Raw genomic sequence first — 17,533 nt, forward strand, 5'->3', positions numbered from 1 at the left:
TATGGTATACAGTGCTGGAATAACATCTTGGTAACAGAGTATTCTGGAGAATCATCTACAAGAGAAGAAACACATTTATTTCCCCAGTTTTACATTAAAAAACAAAATCAACATTTAAATGTCAAATTCTAAAAAATTGAATGAAAAAATTGACATTTCTGAATTTCACTAGTAAATAAGCCCAGCATCCGTCAACCAGACAGCATATAAAAAACTTGCATGAAATTCATGAAAATCTTTAGTAAACGACAAAAGATGTATTTGATCTTAAGAAAAAGACAAGTACACCGAGTGTCACTGTTACCTCCCTGGATGCAAACAGACCTCATTTCAACAAGCGAGAGGACAGAACAAACTTATAGTTGTTATTATTATTCTTATCATTTATTTATATGGCGCCACAAGTGTTCCGCAGCACCTTACAAAGTACATAAACAAATAGGTGACCAGTGACTTACAGTAAAATACAAAACAAAGCAGGACAAGGACATGGATAATATACATTGCTACATACCACCCACATAGGCAGCAAAGCATAAGCAACCAAGTGCTAGGTGCCCTAGTGGGGAGTAAGAAGTAGAAGAAAGTAAAGTAGGGAGAAGCACAAGAGGCACAATTTTCAAGCCCATCCTATATAATCCTAAATAAATGTAATACTTTTCTAAGTTAAAAAAGGATAAACTTGCAGAGAACCTATGAACTGTATCAGATGAAACATAGATAAGAGTGCACTTTACACTACGAAGCAGTGTTTCCACGTTCAAGTTTTCAGATCTCTACCTATTTTTCCTGGTCAAACTTTGAACTTAAAATGCTGCGGTACACACATAACAACATGAATGATACAAAACTATGGTATAAAGTCACACGGTCGACAGTTACCATGACATTCATAATGTCGACACAACAATGCTGACATGTTCAACATGTCAACAGATACCACATGGACATCCTCTGAATGTTGACATGTTTAAAAGTATAACATGTCGACATTATGCACATCAACATGAGAACTGTCAAACTAACATAACACACCCCAAAACTACAATATACAAAAAAAAGGTAAAAACATAACATTTTACCATAAATCAAAAACAAATTGAATGTAAACCGAATAAGAGAATCAGAAATTGGAAACAGTAAAACTCCTAAACTGGGTCAAATTTTCATGCAAACAAACTAAAACAAAAGGAAACTACCTAATTTACCTCTTCAACTTCCTTGAAATACCATAACATAAAGATGGCCATCAACCATCAATGTTTTTTAAAACGGTGGCTGGGCGATGTTAATTAGTTTTCCCATCGATGGATGAGAGAGAGACAATGTTTTTTTTACTTTAACTGGATGGAGCTTAGCCCCGCCCCTTTCTTGAATTAGTCCGTGGCCCATCGTACCCCCAGCAGTGGTGGCCATCGAAGGATTGCAAATCATCAATGATTCCCCAGAGATGGTTTTTGTGCCATGGATGGTAATCACCAATGGCCATCCCGACCATAACAGTACAAGAATATTAGAACTATGGCAATAGAGTATTCATGATAACCTTCTAAAACATTAGAAACTATGGTTTTCCAAAACAATTTTGATATTCTGTATTTTACCAGTGAATAAGCCCAGCATCAGCCAGGCATCAAAAAATTACATGAAACTCATGGTTGTTCCTCTCCACGGAAATCTTTAGTAAAAGGCGAAAGATTTATTCAATCTGAAGAGAAACCAGAGTATACTAAAGAAGTGTCATGATTATCTCCCCGGATTCAAACAGACCTCAGTTTACCAAGAGAGAGGATTTTAGACACATATATGAAACAATTTTCAAACATAAACTATAAAATACTAATATATTTACAACAGAAAAATTAAAAGGGCAAAATTTAACTTCCAAAATGCAAAATCAAAACAAACAAAAAAAAACCACTGCAATGTATCAGATGCATCATGGGAAAGTATTCAAATGAGACTACCAAGTAAAGAAAGAATTACAGTCAGAATTGTCGAATGGTGATTCAAAACCAGTTCTTCAACTTGGTCGAGTACCTACAGACAACACTATGGTATACAGTGCTGGAATAACATCTTGGTAACAGAGTATTCTGGAGAATCATCTACAAGAGAAGAAACACATTTATTTCCCCAGTTTTACATTAAAAAACAAAATCAACATTTAAATGTCAAATTCTAAAAAATTGAATGAAAAAATTGACATTTCTGAATTTCACTAGTAAATAAGCCCAGCATCCGTCAACCAGACAGCATATAAAAAACTTGCATGAAATTCATGAAAATCTTTAGTAAATGACAAAAGATTTATTTGATCTTAAGAAAAAGACAAGTACACCGAGTGTCACTGTTACCTCTCTGGATGCAAACAGACCTCATTTCAACAAGCGAGAGGACAGAACAAACTTATAGTTGTTATTATTATTCTTATCATTTATTTATATGGCGCCACAAGTGTTCCGCAGCACCTTACAAAGTACATAAACAAATAGGTGACCAGTGACTTACAGTACAATACAAAACAAAGCAGGACAAGGACATGGATAATATACATTGCTACATACCACCCACATAGGCAGCAAAGCATAAGCAACCAAGTGCTAGGTGCCCTAGTGGGGAGTAAGAAGTAGAAGAAAGTAAAGTAGGCAGAAGCACAAGAGGCACAATTTTCAAGCCCATCCTATATAATCCTAAATAAATGTAATATTTTTCTAAGTTAAAAAAGGATAAACTTGCAGAGAACCTATGAACTGTATCAGATGAAACATAGATAAGAGTGCACTTTACACTACGAAGCAGTGTTTCCACGTTCAAGTTTTCAGATCCCTACCTATTTTTCCTGGTCAAACTTTGTACTTCAAATGCTGCGGTACACACATAACAACATGAATGATACAAAACTATGGTATAAAGACACACAGTCGACAGTTACCATCATATTCAAAATGTCGACACAACAATACTGACGTGTTCAACATGTCAACAGACACCACATGGACATCCTCTGAATGTTGACATGTTTAAAAGTATAACATGTCGACATTATGCACATCAACATGAGAACTGTCGAACTAACATACCACACCCCAAAACTACTATATACAAAAAAAAGGTAAAAACATCATATTTTACCATAAGTCAAAAACAAATTGAATGTAAACCGAAAAAGAGAATCAGAAATTGGAAACAGTAAAACTTCTAAACTGGGTCAAATTTTCATGCAAACAAACTAAAACAAAAGGAAACTACCTAATTTACCTCTTCAACTTCCTTGAAATACCATAACATAAAGATGGCCATCAACCATCAATGTTTTTTAAAACGGTGGCCGGGCGATGTTAATTAGTTTTGCCATCGATGGATGAGAGAGAGACAAAGTTTTTTTTACTTTAACTGGACGGATCTTAGCCCCGCCCCTTTCTTGAATTAGTCCGTGGCCCATCGTACCCCCAGCAGTGGTGGCCATCAAAGGGGTGCAAATCATCAATGATTCCCCATAGATGGTTTTTGTGCCATGGATGGTAATCACCAATGGCCATCCCAACCATAACAGTACAAGAATACTAAAACTATGGCAATAGAGTATTCATGATAACCTTCTAAAACATTAGAAGATATGGTTTTCCAAAACAATTTTGATATTCTGTATTTTACCAGTGAATAAGCCCAGCATCAGCCAGGCATCAAAAAATTACATGAAACTCATGGTTGTTCCTCTCCACGGAAATCTTTAGTAAAAGGCGAAAGATTTATTCGATCTGAAGAGAAACCAGAGTATACTAAAGAAGTGTCATGATTATCTCCCCGGATTCAAACAGACCTCAGTTTACCAAGAGAGAGGATTTTAGACACATATATGAAACAATTTTCAAACATAAACTATAAAATACTAATATATTTACAACAGAAAAATTAAAAGGGCAAAATTTAACTTCCAAAATGCAAAATCAAAACAAACAAAAAAAAAACCACTGCAATGTATCAGATGCATCATGGGAAAGTATTCAAATGAGACTACCAAGTAAAGAAAGAATTACAGTCAGAATTGTCGAATGGTGATTCAAAACCAGTTCTTCAACTTGGTCGAGTACCTACAGACAACACTATGGTATACAGTGCTGGAATAACATCTTGGTAACAGAGTATTCTGGAGAATCATCTACAAGAGAAGAAACACATTTATTTCCCCAGTTTTACATTAAAAAACAAAATCAACATTTAAATGTCAAATTCTAAAAAATTGAATGAAAAAATTGACATTTCTGAATTTCACTAGTAAATAAGCCCAGCATCCGTCAACCAGACAGCATATAAAAAACTTGCATGAAATTCATGAAAATCTTTAGTAAATGACAAAAGATGTATTTGATCTTAAGAAAAAGACAAGTACACCGAGTGTCACTGTTACCTCTCTGGATGCAAACAGACCTCATTTCAACAAGCGAGAGGACAGAACAAACTTATAGTTGTTATTATTATTCTTATCATTTATTTATATGGCGCCACAAGTGTTCCGCAGCACCTTACAAAGTACATAAACAAATAGGTGACCAGTGACTTACAGTACAATACAAAACAAAGCAGGACAAGGACATGGATAATATACATTGCTACATACCACCCACATAGGCAGCAAAGCATAAGCAACCAAGTGCTAGGTGCCCTAGTGGGGAGTAAGAAGTAGAAGAAAGTAAAGTAGGGAGAAGCACAAGAGGCACAATTTTCAAGCCCATCCTATATAATCCTAAATACATGTAATATTTTTCTAAGTTAAAAAAGGATAAACTTGCAGAGAACCTATGAACTGTATCAGATGAAACATAGATAAGAGTGCACTTTACACTACGAAGCAGTGTTTCCACGTTCAAGTTTTCAGATCCCTACCTATTTTTCCTGGTCAAACTTTGAACTTCAAATGCTGCGGTACACACATAACAACATGAATGATACAAAACTATGGTATAAAGACACACAGTCGACAGTTACCATCATATTCAAAATGTCGACACAACAATACTGACGTGTTCAACATGTCAACAGACACCACATGGACATCCTCTGAATGTTGACATGTTTAAAAGTATAACATGTCGACATTATGCACATCAACATGAGAACTGTCGAACTAACATACCACACCCCAAAACTACTATATACAAAAAAAAGGTAAAAACATCATATTTTACCATAAGTCAAAAACAAATTGAATGTAAACCGAAAAAGAGAATCAGAAATTGGAAACAGTAAAACTTCTAAACTGGGTCAAATTTTCATGCAAACAAACTAAAACAAAAGGAAACTACCTAGTTTACCTCTTCAACTTCCTTGAAATACCATAACATAAAGATGGCCATCAACCATCAATGTTTTTTAAAACGGTGGCCGGGCGATGTTAATTAGTTTTGCCATCGATGGATGAGAGAGAGACAAAGTTTTTTTTACTTTAACTGGACGGATCTTAGCCCCGCCCCTTTCTTGAATTAGTCCGTGGCCCATCGTACCCCCAGCAGTGGTGGCCATCAAAGGGGTGCAAATCATCAATGATTCCCCATAGATGGTTTTTGTGCCATGGATGGTAATCACCAATGGCCATCCCAACCATAACAGTACAAGAATACTAAAACTATGGCAATAGAGTATTCATGATAACCTTCTAAAACATTAGAAGCTATGGTTTTCCAAAACAATTTTGATATTCTGTATTTTACCAGTGAATAAGCCCAGCATCAGCCAGGCATCAAAAAATTACATGAAACTCATGGTTGTTCCTCTCCACGAAAATCTTTAGTAAAAGGCGAAAGATTTATTCGATCTGGAGAGAAACCAGAGTATACTAAAGAAGTGTCATGATTATCTCCCCGGATTCAAACAGACCTCAGTTTACCAACAGAGAGGATTTTAGACACATATATGAAACAATTTTCAAACATAAACTATAAAATACTAATATATTTACAACAGAAAAATTAAAAGGGCAAAATTTTACTTCCAAAATGCAAAATCAAAACAAACAAAAAAAAAACCACTGCAATGTATCAGATGCATCATGGGAAAGTATTCAAATGAGACTACCAAGTAAAGAAAGAATTACAGTCAGAATTGTCGAATGGTGATTCAAAACCAGTTCTTCAACTTGGTCGAGTACCTACAGACAACACTATGGTATACAGTGCTGGAATAACATCTTGGTAACAGAGTATTCTGGAGAATCATCTACAAGAGAAGAAACACATTTATTTCCCCAGTTTTACATTAAAAAACAAAATCAACATTTAAATGTGAAATTCTAAAAAATTGAATGAAAAAATTGACATTTCTGAATTTCACTAGTAAATAAGCCCAGCATCCGTCAACCAGACAGCATATAAAAAACTTGCATGAAATTCATGAAAATCTTTAGTAAATGACAAAAGATTTATTTGATCTTAAGAAAAAGACAAGTACACCGAGTGTCACTGTTACCTCCCTGGATGCAAACAGACCTCATTTCAACAAGCGAGAGGACAGAACAAACTTATAGTTGTTATTATTATTCTTATCATTTATTTATATGGCACCACAAGTGTTCCGCAGCACCTTACAAAGTACATAAACAAATAGGTGACCAATGACTTACAGTACAATACAAAACAAAGCAGGACAAGGACATGGATAATATACATTGCTACATACCACCCACATAGGCAGCAAAGCATAAGCAACCAAGTGCTAGGTGCCCTAGTGGGGAGTAAGAAGTAGATGAAAGTAAAGTAGGGAGAAGCACAAGAGGCACAATTTTCAAGCCCATCCTATATAATCCTAAATAAATGTAATATTTTTCAAAGTTAAAAAAGGATAAACTTGCAGAGAACCTATGAACTGTATCAGATGAAACATAAATAAGAGTGCACTTTACACTACGAAGCAGTGTTTCCACGTTCAAGTTTTCAGATCCCTACCTATTTTTCCTGGTCAAACTTTGAACTTCAAATGCTGCGGTACACACATAACAACATGAATGATACAAAACTATGGTATAAAGACACACGGTCGACAGTTACCATCACATTCAAAATGTCGACACAACAATACTGACGTGTTCAACATGTCAACAGACACCACATGGACATCCTCTGAATGTTGACATGTTTAAAAGTATAACATGTCGACATTATGCACATCAACATGAGAACTGTCGAACTAATATACCACACCCCAAAACTACTATATACAAAAAAAAGGTAAAAACATCATATTTTACCATAAGTCAAAAACAAATTGAATGTAAACCGAAAAAGAGAATCAGAAATTGGAAACAGTAAAACTTCAAAACTGGGTCAAATTTTCATGCAAACAAACTAAAACAAAAGGAAACTACCTAATTTACCTCTTCAACTTCCTTGAAATACCATAACATAAAGATGGCCATCAACCATCAATTTTTTTTAAAACGGTGGCCGGGCGATGTTAATTAGTTTTCCCATCGATGAATGAGAGAGAGACAATGTTTTTTTTACTTTAACTGGACGGATCTTAGCCCCGCCCCTTTCTTGAATTAGTCCGTGGCCCATCGTACCCCCAGCAGTGGTGGCCATCAAAGGGGTGCAAATCATCAATGATTCCCCATAGATGGTTTTTGAGCCATGGATGGTAATCACCAATGGCCATCCCAACCATAACAGTACAAGAATACTAAAACTATGGCAATAGAGTATTCATGATAACCTTCTAAAACATTAGAAGCTATGGTTTTCCAAAACAATTTTGATATTCTGTATTTTACCAGTGAATAAGCCAAGCATCAGCCAGGCATCAAAAAATTACATGAAACTCATGGTTGTTCCTCTCCACGGAAATCTTTAGTAAAAGGCGAAAGATTTATTCGATCTGAAGAGAAACCAGAGTATACTAAAGAAGTGTCATGATTATCTCCCCGGATTCAAACAGACCTCAGTTTACCAAGAGAGAGGATTTTAGACACATATATGAAACAATTTTCAAACATAAACTATAAAATACTAATATATTTACAACAGAAAAATTAAAAGGGCAAAATTTTACTTCCAAAATGCAAAATCAAAACAAACAAAAAAAAAACCACTGCAATGTATCAGATGCATCATGGGAAAGTATTCAAATGAGACTACCAAGTAAAGAAAGAATTACAGTCAGAATTGTCGAATGGTGATTCAAAACCAGTTCTTCAACTTGGTCGAGTACCTACAGACAACACTATGGTATACAGTGCTGGAATAACATCTTGGTAACAGAGTATTCTGGAGAATCATCTACAAGAGAAGAAACACATTTATTTCCCCAGTTTTACATTAAAAAACAAAATCAACATTTAAATGTCAAATTCTAAAAAATTGAATGAAAAAATTGACATTTCTGAATTTCACTAGTAAATAAGCCCAGCATCCGTCAACCAGACAGCATATAAAAAACTTGCATGAAATTCATGAAAATCTTTAGTAAATGACAAAAGATTTATTTGATCTTAAGAAAAAGACAAGTACACCGAGTGTCACTGTTACCTCCCTGGATGCAAACAGACCTCATTTCAACAAGCGAGAGGACAGAACAAACTTATAGTTGTTATTATTATTCTTATCATTTATTTATATGGCACCACAAGTGTTCCGCAGCACCTTACAAAGTACATAAACAAATAGGTGACCAATGACTTACAGTACAATACAAAACAAAGCAGGACAAGGACATGGATAATATACATTGCTACATACCACCCACATAGGCAGCAAAGCATAAGCAACCAAGTGCTAGGTGCCCTAGTGGGGAGTAAGAAGTAGATGAAAGTAAAGTAGGGAGAAGCACAAGAGGCACAATTTTCAAGCCCATCCTATATAATCCTAAATAAATGTAATATTTTTCAAAGTTAAAAAAGGATAAACTTGCAGAGAACCTATGAACTGTATCAGATGAAACATAAATAAGAGTGCACTTTACACTACGAAGCAGTGTTTCCACGTTCAAGTTTTCAGATCCCTACCTATTTTTCCTGGTCAAACTTTGAACTTCAAATGCTGCGGTACACACATAACAACATGAATGATACAAAACTATGGTATAAAGACACACGGTCGACAGTTACCATCACATTCAAAATGTCGACACAACAATACTGACGTGTTCAACATGTCAACAGACACCACATGGACATCCTCTGAATGTTGACATGTTTAAAAGTATAACATGTCGACATTATGCACATCAACATGAGAACTGTCGAACTAACATACCACACCCCAAAACTACTATATACAAAAAAAAGGTAAAAACATAATATTTTACCATAAGTCAAAAACAAATTGAATGTAAACCGAAAAAGAGAATCAGAAATTGGAAACAGTAAAACTTCTAAACTGGGTCAAATTTTCATGCAAACAAACTAAAACAAAAGGAAACTACCTAATTTACCTCTTCAACTTCCTTGAAATACCATAACATAAAGATGGCCATCAACCATCAATTTTTTTTAAAACGGTGGCCGGGCGATGTTAATTAGTTTTCCCATCGATGAATGAGAGAGAGACAATGTTTTTTTTACTTTAACTGGACGGATCTTAGCCCCGCCCCTTTCTTGAATTAGTCCGTGGCCCATCGTACCCCCAGCAGTGGTGGCCATCAAAGGGGTGCAAATCATCAATGATTCCCCATAGATGGTTTTTGAGCCATGGATGGTAATCACCAATGGCCATCCCAACCATAACAGTACAAGAATACTAAAACTATGGCAATAGAGTATTCATGATAACCTTCTAAAACATTAGAAGCTATGGTTTTCCAAAACAATTTTGATATTCTGTATTTTACCAGTGAATAAGCCAAGCATCAGCCAGGCATCAAAAAATTACATGAAACTCATGGTTGTTCCTCTCCACGGAAATCTTTAGTAAAAGGCGAAAGATTTATTTGATCTGAAGAGAAAGCAGAGTATACTAAAGAAGTGTCATGATTATCTCCCCGGATTCAAACAGACCTCAGTTTACCAAGAGAGAGGATTTTAGACACATATATGAAACAATTTTCAAACATAAACTATAAAATACTAATATATTTACAACAGAAAAATTAAAAGGGCAAAATTTTACTTCCAAAATGCAAAATCAAAACAAACAATAAAAAAACCACTGCAATGTATCAGATGCATCATGGGAAAGTATTCAAATGAGACTACCAAGTAAAGAAAGAATTACAGTCAGAATTGTCGAATGGTGATTCAAAACCAGTTCTTCAACTTGGTCGAGTACCTACAGACAACACTATGGTATACAGTGCTGGAATAACATCTTGGTAACAGAGTATTCTGGAGAATCATCTACAAGAGAAGAAACACATTTATTTCCCCAGTTTTACATTAAAAAACAAAATCAACATTTAAATGTCAAATTCTAAAAAATTGAATGAAAAAATTGACATTTCTGAATTTCACTAGTAAATAAGCCCAGCATTCGTCAACCAGACAGCATATAAAAAACTTGCATGAAATTCATGAAAATCTTTAGTAAATGACAAAAGATTTATTTGATCTTAAGAAAATGACAAGTACACCGAGTGTCACTGTTACCTCCCTGGATGCAAACAGACCTCATTTCAACAAGCGAGAGGACAGAACAAACTTATAGTTGTTATTATTATTCTTATCATTTATTTATATGGCGCCACAAGTGTTCCGCAGCACCTTACAAAGTACATAAACAAATAGGTGACCAGTGACTTACAGTAGAATACAAAACAAAGCAGGACAAGGACATGGATAATATACATTGCTACATACCACCCACATAGGCAGCAAAGCATAAGCAACCAAGTGCTAGGTGCCCTAGTGGGGAGTAAGAAGTAGAAGAAAGTAAAGTAGGGAGAAGAACAAGAGGCACAATTTTCAAGCCCATCCTATGTAATCCTAAATAAATGTAATATTTTTCTAAGTTAAAAAAGGATAAACTTGCAGAGAACCTATGAACTGTATCAGATGAAACATAGATAAGAGTGCACTTTACACTACGAAGCAGTGTTTCCACGTTCAAGTTTTCAGATCCCTACCTATTTTTCCTGGTCAAACTTTGAACTTCAAATGCTGCGGTACACACATAACAACATGAATGATACAAAACTATGGTATAAAGACACACGGTCGACAGTTACCATCATATTCAAAATGTCGACACAACAATACTGACATGTTCAACATGTCAACAGACACCACATGGACATCCTCTGAATGTTGACATGTTTAAAAGTATAACATGTCGACATTATGCACATCAACATGAGAACTGTCGAACTAACATACCACACCCCAAAACTACTATATACAAAAAAAAGGTAAAAACATCATATTTTACCATAAGTCAAAAACAAATTGAATGTAAACCGAAAAAGAGAATCAGAAATTGGAAACAGTAAAACTTCAAAACTGGGTCAAATTTTCATGCAAACAAACTAAAACAAAAGGAAACTACCTAATTTACCTCTTCAACTTCCTTGAAATACCATAACATAAAGATGGCCATCAACCATCAATGTTTTTTAAAACGGTGGCCGGGCGATGTTAATTAGTTTTCCCATCGATGGATGAGAGAGAGACAATGTTTTTTTTACTTTAACTGGACGGATCTTAGCCCCGCCCCTTTCTTGAATTAGTCCGTGGCCCATCGTACCCCCAGCAGTGGTGGCCATCAAAGGGGTGCAAATCATCAATGATTCCCCATAGATGGTAATCACCAAAGGCCATCCCAACCATAACAGTACAAGAATACTAAAACTATGGCAATAGAGTATTCATGATAACCTTCTAAAACATTAGAAGCTATGGTTTTCCAAAACAATTTTGATATTCTGTATTTTACCAGTGAATAAGCCAAGCATCAGCCAGGCATCAAAAAATTACATGAAACTCATGGTTGTTCCTCTCCACGGAAATCTTTAGTAAAAGGCGAAAAATTTATTCGATCTGAAGAGAAACCAGAGTATACTAAAGAAGTGTCATGATTATCTCCCCGGATTCAAACAGACCTCAGTTTACCAAGAGAGAGGATTTTAGACACATATATGAAACAATTTTCAAACATAAACTATAAAATACTAATATATTTACAACAGAAAAATTAAAAGGGCAAAATTTTACTTCCAAAATGCAAAATCAAAACAAACAATAAAAAAACCACTGCAATGTATCAGATGCATCATGGGAAAGTATTCAAATGAGACTACCAAGTAAAGAAAGAATTACAGTCAGAATTGTCGAATGGTGATTCAAAACCAGTTCTTCAACTTGGTCGAGTACCTACAGACAACACTATGGTATACAGTGCTGGAATAACATCTTGGTAACAGAGTATTCTGGAGAATCATCTACAAGAGAAGAAACACATTTATTTCCCCAGTTTTACATTAAAAAACAAAATCAACATTTAAATGTCAAATTCTAAAAATTGAAGGAAAAAATTGACATTTCTGAATTTCACTAGTAAATAAGCCCAGCATCCGTCAACCAGACAGCATATAAAAAACTTGCATGAAATTCATGAAAATCTTTAGTAAATGACAAAAGATTTATTTGATCTTAAGAAAAAGACAAGTACACCGAGTGTCACTGTTACCTCCCTGGATGCAAACAGACCTCATTTCAACAAGCGAGAGGACAGAACAAACTTATAGTTGTTATTATTATTCTTATCATTTATTTATATGGCACCACAAGTGTTCCGCAGCACCTTACAAAGTACATAAACAAATAGGTGACCAATGACTTACAGTACAATACAAAACAAAGCAGGACAAGGACATGGATAATATACATTGCTACATACCACCCACATAGGCAGCAAAGCATAAGCAACCAAGTGCTAGGTGCCCTAGTGGGGAGTAAGAAGTAGATGAAAGTAAAGTAGGGAGAAGCACAAGAGGCACAATTTTCAAGCCCATCCTATATAATCCTAAATAAATTTAATATTTTTCAAAGTTAAAAAAGGATAAACTTGCAGAGAACCTATGAACTGTATCAGATGAAACATAAATAAGAGTGCACTTTACACTACGAAGCAGTGTTTCCACGTTCAAGTTTTCAGATCCCTACCTATTTTTCCTGGTCAAACTTTGAACTTCAAATGCTGCGGTACACACATAACAACATGAATGATACAAAACTATGGTATAAAGACACACGGTCGACAGTTACCATCACATTCAAAATGTCGACACAACAATACTGACGTGTTCAACATGTCAACAGACACCACATGGACATCCTCTGAATGTTGACATGTTTAAAAGTATAACATGTCGACATTATGCACATCAACATGAGAACTGTCGAACTAACATACCACACCCCAAAACTACTATATACAAAAAAAAGGTAAAAACATAATATTTTACCATAAGTCAAAAACAAATTGAATGTAAACCGAAAAAGAGAATCAGAAATTGGAAACAGTAAAACTTCTAAACTGGGTCAAATTTTCATGCAAACAAACTAAAACAAAAGGAAACTACCTAATTTACCTCTTCAACTTCCTTGAAATACCATAACATAAAGATGGCCATCAACCATCAATTTTTTTTAAAACGGTGGCCGGGCGATGTTAATTAGTTTTCCCATCGATGAATGAGAGAGAGACAATGTTTTTTTTACTTTAACTGGACGGATCTTAGCCCCGCCCCTTTCTTGAATTAGTCCGTGGCCCATCGTACCCCCAGCAGTGGTGGCCATCAAAGGGGTGCAAATCATCAATGATTCCCCATAGATGGTTTTTGTGCCATGGATGGTAATCACCAATGGCCATCCCAACCATAACAGTACAAGAATACTAAAACTATGGCAATAGAGTATTCATGATAACCTTCTAAAAACATTAGAAGCTATGGTTTTCCAAAACAATTTTGATATTCTGTATTTTACCAGTGAATAAGCCAAGCATCAGCCAGGCATCAAAAAATTACATGAAACTCATGGTTGTTCCTCTCCACGGAAATCTTTAGTAAAAGGCGAAAGATTTATTCGATCTGAAGAGAAACCAGAGTATACTAAAGAAGTGTCATGATTATCTCCCCGGATTCAAACAGACCTCAGTTTACCAAGAGAGAGGATTTTAGACACATATATGAAACAATTTTCAAACATAAACTATAAAATACTAATATATTTACAACAGAAAAATTAAAAGGGCAAAATTTTACTTCCAAAATGCAAAATCAAAACAAACAATAAAAAAACCACTGCAATGTATCAGATGCATCATGGGAAAGTATTCAAATGAGACTACCAAGTAAAGAAAGAATTACAGTCAGAATTGTCGAATGGTGATTCAAAACCAGTTCTTCAACTTGGTCGAGTACCTACAGACAACACTATGGTATACAGTGCTGGAATAACATCTTGGTAACAGAGTATTCTGGAGAATCATCTACAAGAGAAGAAACACATTTATTTCCCCAGTTTTACATTAAAAAACAAAATCAACATTTAAATGTCAAATTCTAAAAAATTGAATGAAAAAATTGACATTTCTGAATTTCACTAGTAAATAAGCCCAGCATTCGTCAACCAGACAGCATATAAAAAACTTGCATGAAATTCATGAAAATCTTTAGTAAATGACAAAAGATTTATTTGATCTTAAGAAAAAGACAAGTACACCGAGTGTCACTGTTACCTCCCTGGATGCAAACAGACCTCATTTCAACAAGCGAGAGGACAGAACAAACTTATAGTTGTTATTATTATTCTTATCATTTATTTATATGGCGCCACAAGTGTTCCGCAGCACCTTACAAAGTACATAAACAAATAGGTGACCAGTGACTTACAGTAGAATACAAAACAAAGCAGGACAAGGACATGGATAATATACATTGCTACATACCACCCACATAGGCAGCAAAGCATAAGCAACCAAGTGCTAGGTGCCCTAGTGGGGAGTAAGAAGTAGAAGAAAGTAAAGTAGGGAGAAGAACAAGAGGCACAATTTTCAAGCCCATCCTATTAATCCTAAATAAATGTAATATTTTTCTAAGTTAAAAAAGGATAAACTTGCAGAGAACCTATGAACTGTATCAGATGAAACATAGATAAGAGTGCACTTTACACTACGAAGCAGTGTTTCCACGTTCAAGTTTTCAGATCCCTACCTATTTTTCCTGGTCAAACTTTGAACTTCAAATGCTGCGGTACACACATAACAACATGAATGATACAAAACTATGGTATAAAGACACACGGTCGACAGTTACCATCATATTCAAAATGTCGACACAACAATACTGACGTGTTCAACATGTCAACAGACACCACATGGACATCCTCTGAATGTTGACATGTTTAAAAGTATAACATGTCGACATTATGCACATCAACATGAGAACTGTCGAACTAACATACCACACCCCAAAACTACTATATACAAAAAAAAGGTAAAAACATCATATTTTACCATAAGTCAAAAACAAATTGAATGTAAACCGAAAAAGAGAATCAGAAATTGGAAACAGTAAAACTTCAAAACTGGGTCAAATTTTCATGCAAACAAACTAAAACAAAAGGAAACTACCTAATTTACCTCTTCAACTTCCTTGAAATACCATAACATAAAGATGGCCATCAACCATCAATGTTTTTTAAAACGGTGGCCGGGCGATGTTAATTAGTTTTCCCATCGATGGATGAGAGAGAGACAATGTTTTTTTTACTTTAACTGGACGGATCTTAGCCCCGCCCCTTTCTTGAATTAGTCCGTGGCCCATCGTACCCCCAGCAGTGGTGGCCATCAAAGGGGTGCAAATCATCAATGATTCCCCATAGATGGTTTTTGTGCCATGGATGGTAATCACCAATGGCCATCCCAACCATAACAGTACAAGAATACTAAAACTATGGCAATAGAGTATTCATGATAACCTTCTAAAAACATTAGAAGCTATGGTTTTCCAAAACAATTTTGATATTCTGTATTTTACCAGTGAATAAGCCAAGCATCAGCCAGGCATCAAAAAATTACATGAAACTCATGGTTGTTCCTCTCCACGGAAATCTTTAGTAAAAGGCGAAAGATTTATTCGATCTGAAGAGAAACCAGAGTATACTAAAGAAGTGTCATGATTATCTCCCCGGATTCAAACAGACCTCAGTTTACCAAGAGAGAGGATTTTAGACACATATATGAAACAATTTTCAAACATAAACTATAAAATACTAATATATTTACAACAGAAAAATTAAAAGGGCAAAATTTTACTTCCAAAATGCAAAATCAAAACAAACAAAAAAAAAACCACTGCAATGTATCAGATGCATCATGGGAAAGTATTCAAATGAGACTACCAAGTAAAGAAAGAATTACAGTCAGAATTGTCGAATGGTGATTCAAAACCAGTTCTTCAACTTGGTCGAGTACCTACAGACAACACTATGGTATACAGTGCTGGAATAACATCTTGGTAACAGAGTATTCTGGAGAATCATCTACAAGAGAAGAAACACATTTATTTCCCCAGTTTTACATTAAAAAACAAAATCAACATTTAAATGTCAAATTCTAAAAAATTGAATGAAAAAATTGACATTTCTGAATTTCACTAGTAAATAAGCCCAGCATCCGTCAACCAGACAGCATATAAAAAACTTGCATGAAATTCATGAAAATCTTTAGTAAATGACAAAAGATTTATTTGATCTTAAGAAAAAGACAAGTACACCGAGTGTCACTGTTACCTCCCTGGATGCAAACAGACCTCATTTCAACAAGCGAGAGGACAGAACAAACTTATAGTTGTTATTATTATTCTTATCATTTATTTATATGGCACCACAAGTGTTCCGCAGCACCTTACAAAGTACATAAACAAATAGGTGACCAATGACTTACAGTACAATACAAAACAAAGCAGGACAAGGACATGGATAATATACATTGCTACATACCACCCACATAGGCAGCAAAGCATAAGCAACCAAGTGCTAGGTGCCCTAGTGGGGAGTAAGAAGTAGATGAAAGTAAAGTAGGGAGAAGCACAAGAGGCACAATTTTCAAGCCCATCCTATATAATCCTAAATAAATGTAATATTTTTCAAAGTTAAAAAAGGATAAACTTGCAGAGAACCTATGAACTGTATCAGATGAAACATAAATAAGAGTGCACTTTACACTACGAAGCAGTGTTTCCACGTTCAAGTTTTCAGATCCCTACCTATTTTTCCTGGTCAAACTTTGAACTTCAAATGCTGCGGTACACACATAACAACATGAATGATACAAAACTATGGTATAAAGACACACGGTCGACAGTTACCATCACATTCAAAATGTCGACACAACAATACTGACGTGTTCAACATGTCAACAGACACCACATGGACATCCTCTGAATGTTGACATGTTTAAAAGTATAACATGTCGACATTATGCACATCAACATGAGAACTGTCGAACTAACATACCACACCCCAAAACTACTATATACAAAAAAAAGGTAAAAACATAATATTTTACCATAAGTCAAAAACAAATTGAATGTAAACCGAAAAAGA

At 35.1% G+C, this 17,533-nt stretch overlaps 1 protein-coding gene and 8 non-coding genes across 9 annotated transcripts in view; all 9 read right to left on the reverse strand.

Annotated features, from left to right (window-relative positions):
- ARMH1 (armadillo like helical domain containing 1) overlaps positions 1-17,533 on the reverse strand; it is a 484,180-nt gene that overhangs the window by 226,769 nt on the left and 239,878 nt on the right. The gene's annotated exons all lie outside the window — the stretch shown is intronic.
- LOC148454756 (U5 spliceosomal RNA) lies at positions 1,614-1,728 on the reverse strand. The gene has a single exon (XR_015874676.1). It is a non-coding gene; the product is annotated as a U5 spliceosomal RNA (small nuclear RNA).
- On the reverse strand, positions 3,667-3,781 carry LOC148454757 (U5 spliceosomal RNA). The gene has a single exon (XR_015874779.1). It is a non-coding gene; the product is annotated as a U5 spliceosomal RNA (small nuclear RNA).
- Positions 5,721-5,835, reverse strand: LOC148454758 (U5 spliceosomal RNA). The gene has a single exon (XR_015874707.1). It is a non-coding gene; the product is annotated as a U5 spliceosomal RNA (small nuclear RNA).
- LOC148454759 (U5 spliceosomal RNA) lies at positions 7,775-7,889 on the reverse strand. Its single transcript, XR_015874599.1, has one exon. It is a non-coding gene; the product is annotated as a U5 spliceosomal RNA (small nuclear RNA).
- LOC148454760 (U5 spliceosomal RNA) lies at positions 9,829-9,943 on the reverse strand. The gene has a single exon (XR_015874726.1). It is a non-coding gene; the product is annotated as a U5 spliceosomal RNA (small nuclear RNA).
- On the reverse strand, positions 11,865-11,979 carry LOC148454761 (U5 spliceosomal RNA). Its single transcript, XR_015874682.1, has one exon. It is a non-coding gene; the product is annotated as a U5 spliceosomal RNA (small nuclear RNA).
- LOC148454762 (U5 spliceosomal RNA) lies at positions 13,919-14,033 on the reverse strand. Its single transcript, XR_015874600.1, has one exon. It is a non-coding gene; the product is annotated as a U5 spliceosomal RNA (small nuclear RNA).
- Positions 15,973-16,087, reverse strand: LOC148454763 (U5 spliceosomal RNA). The gene has a single exon (XR_015874601.1). It is a non-coding gene; the product is annotated as a U5 spliceosomal RNA (small nuclear RNA).

Source organism: Taudactylus pleione, unplaced genomic scaffold (genome assembly GCF_031769625.1).
Source record: "Taudactylus pleione unplaced genomic scaffold, aTauple2 ptg000969l, whole genome shotgun sequence".
Classification (NCBI taxonomy): domain Eukaryota; kingdom Metazoa; phylum Chordata; class Amphibia; order Anura; family Myobatrachidae; genus Taudactylus; species Taudactylus pleione.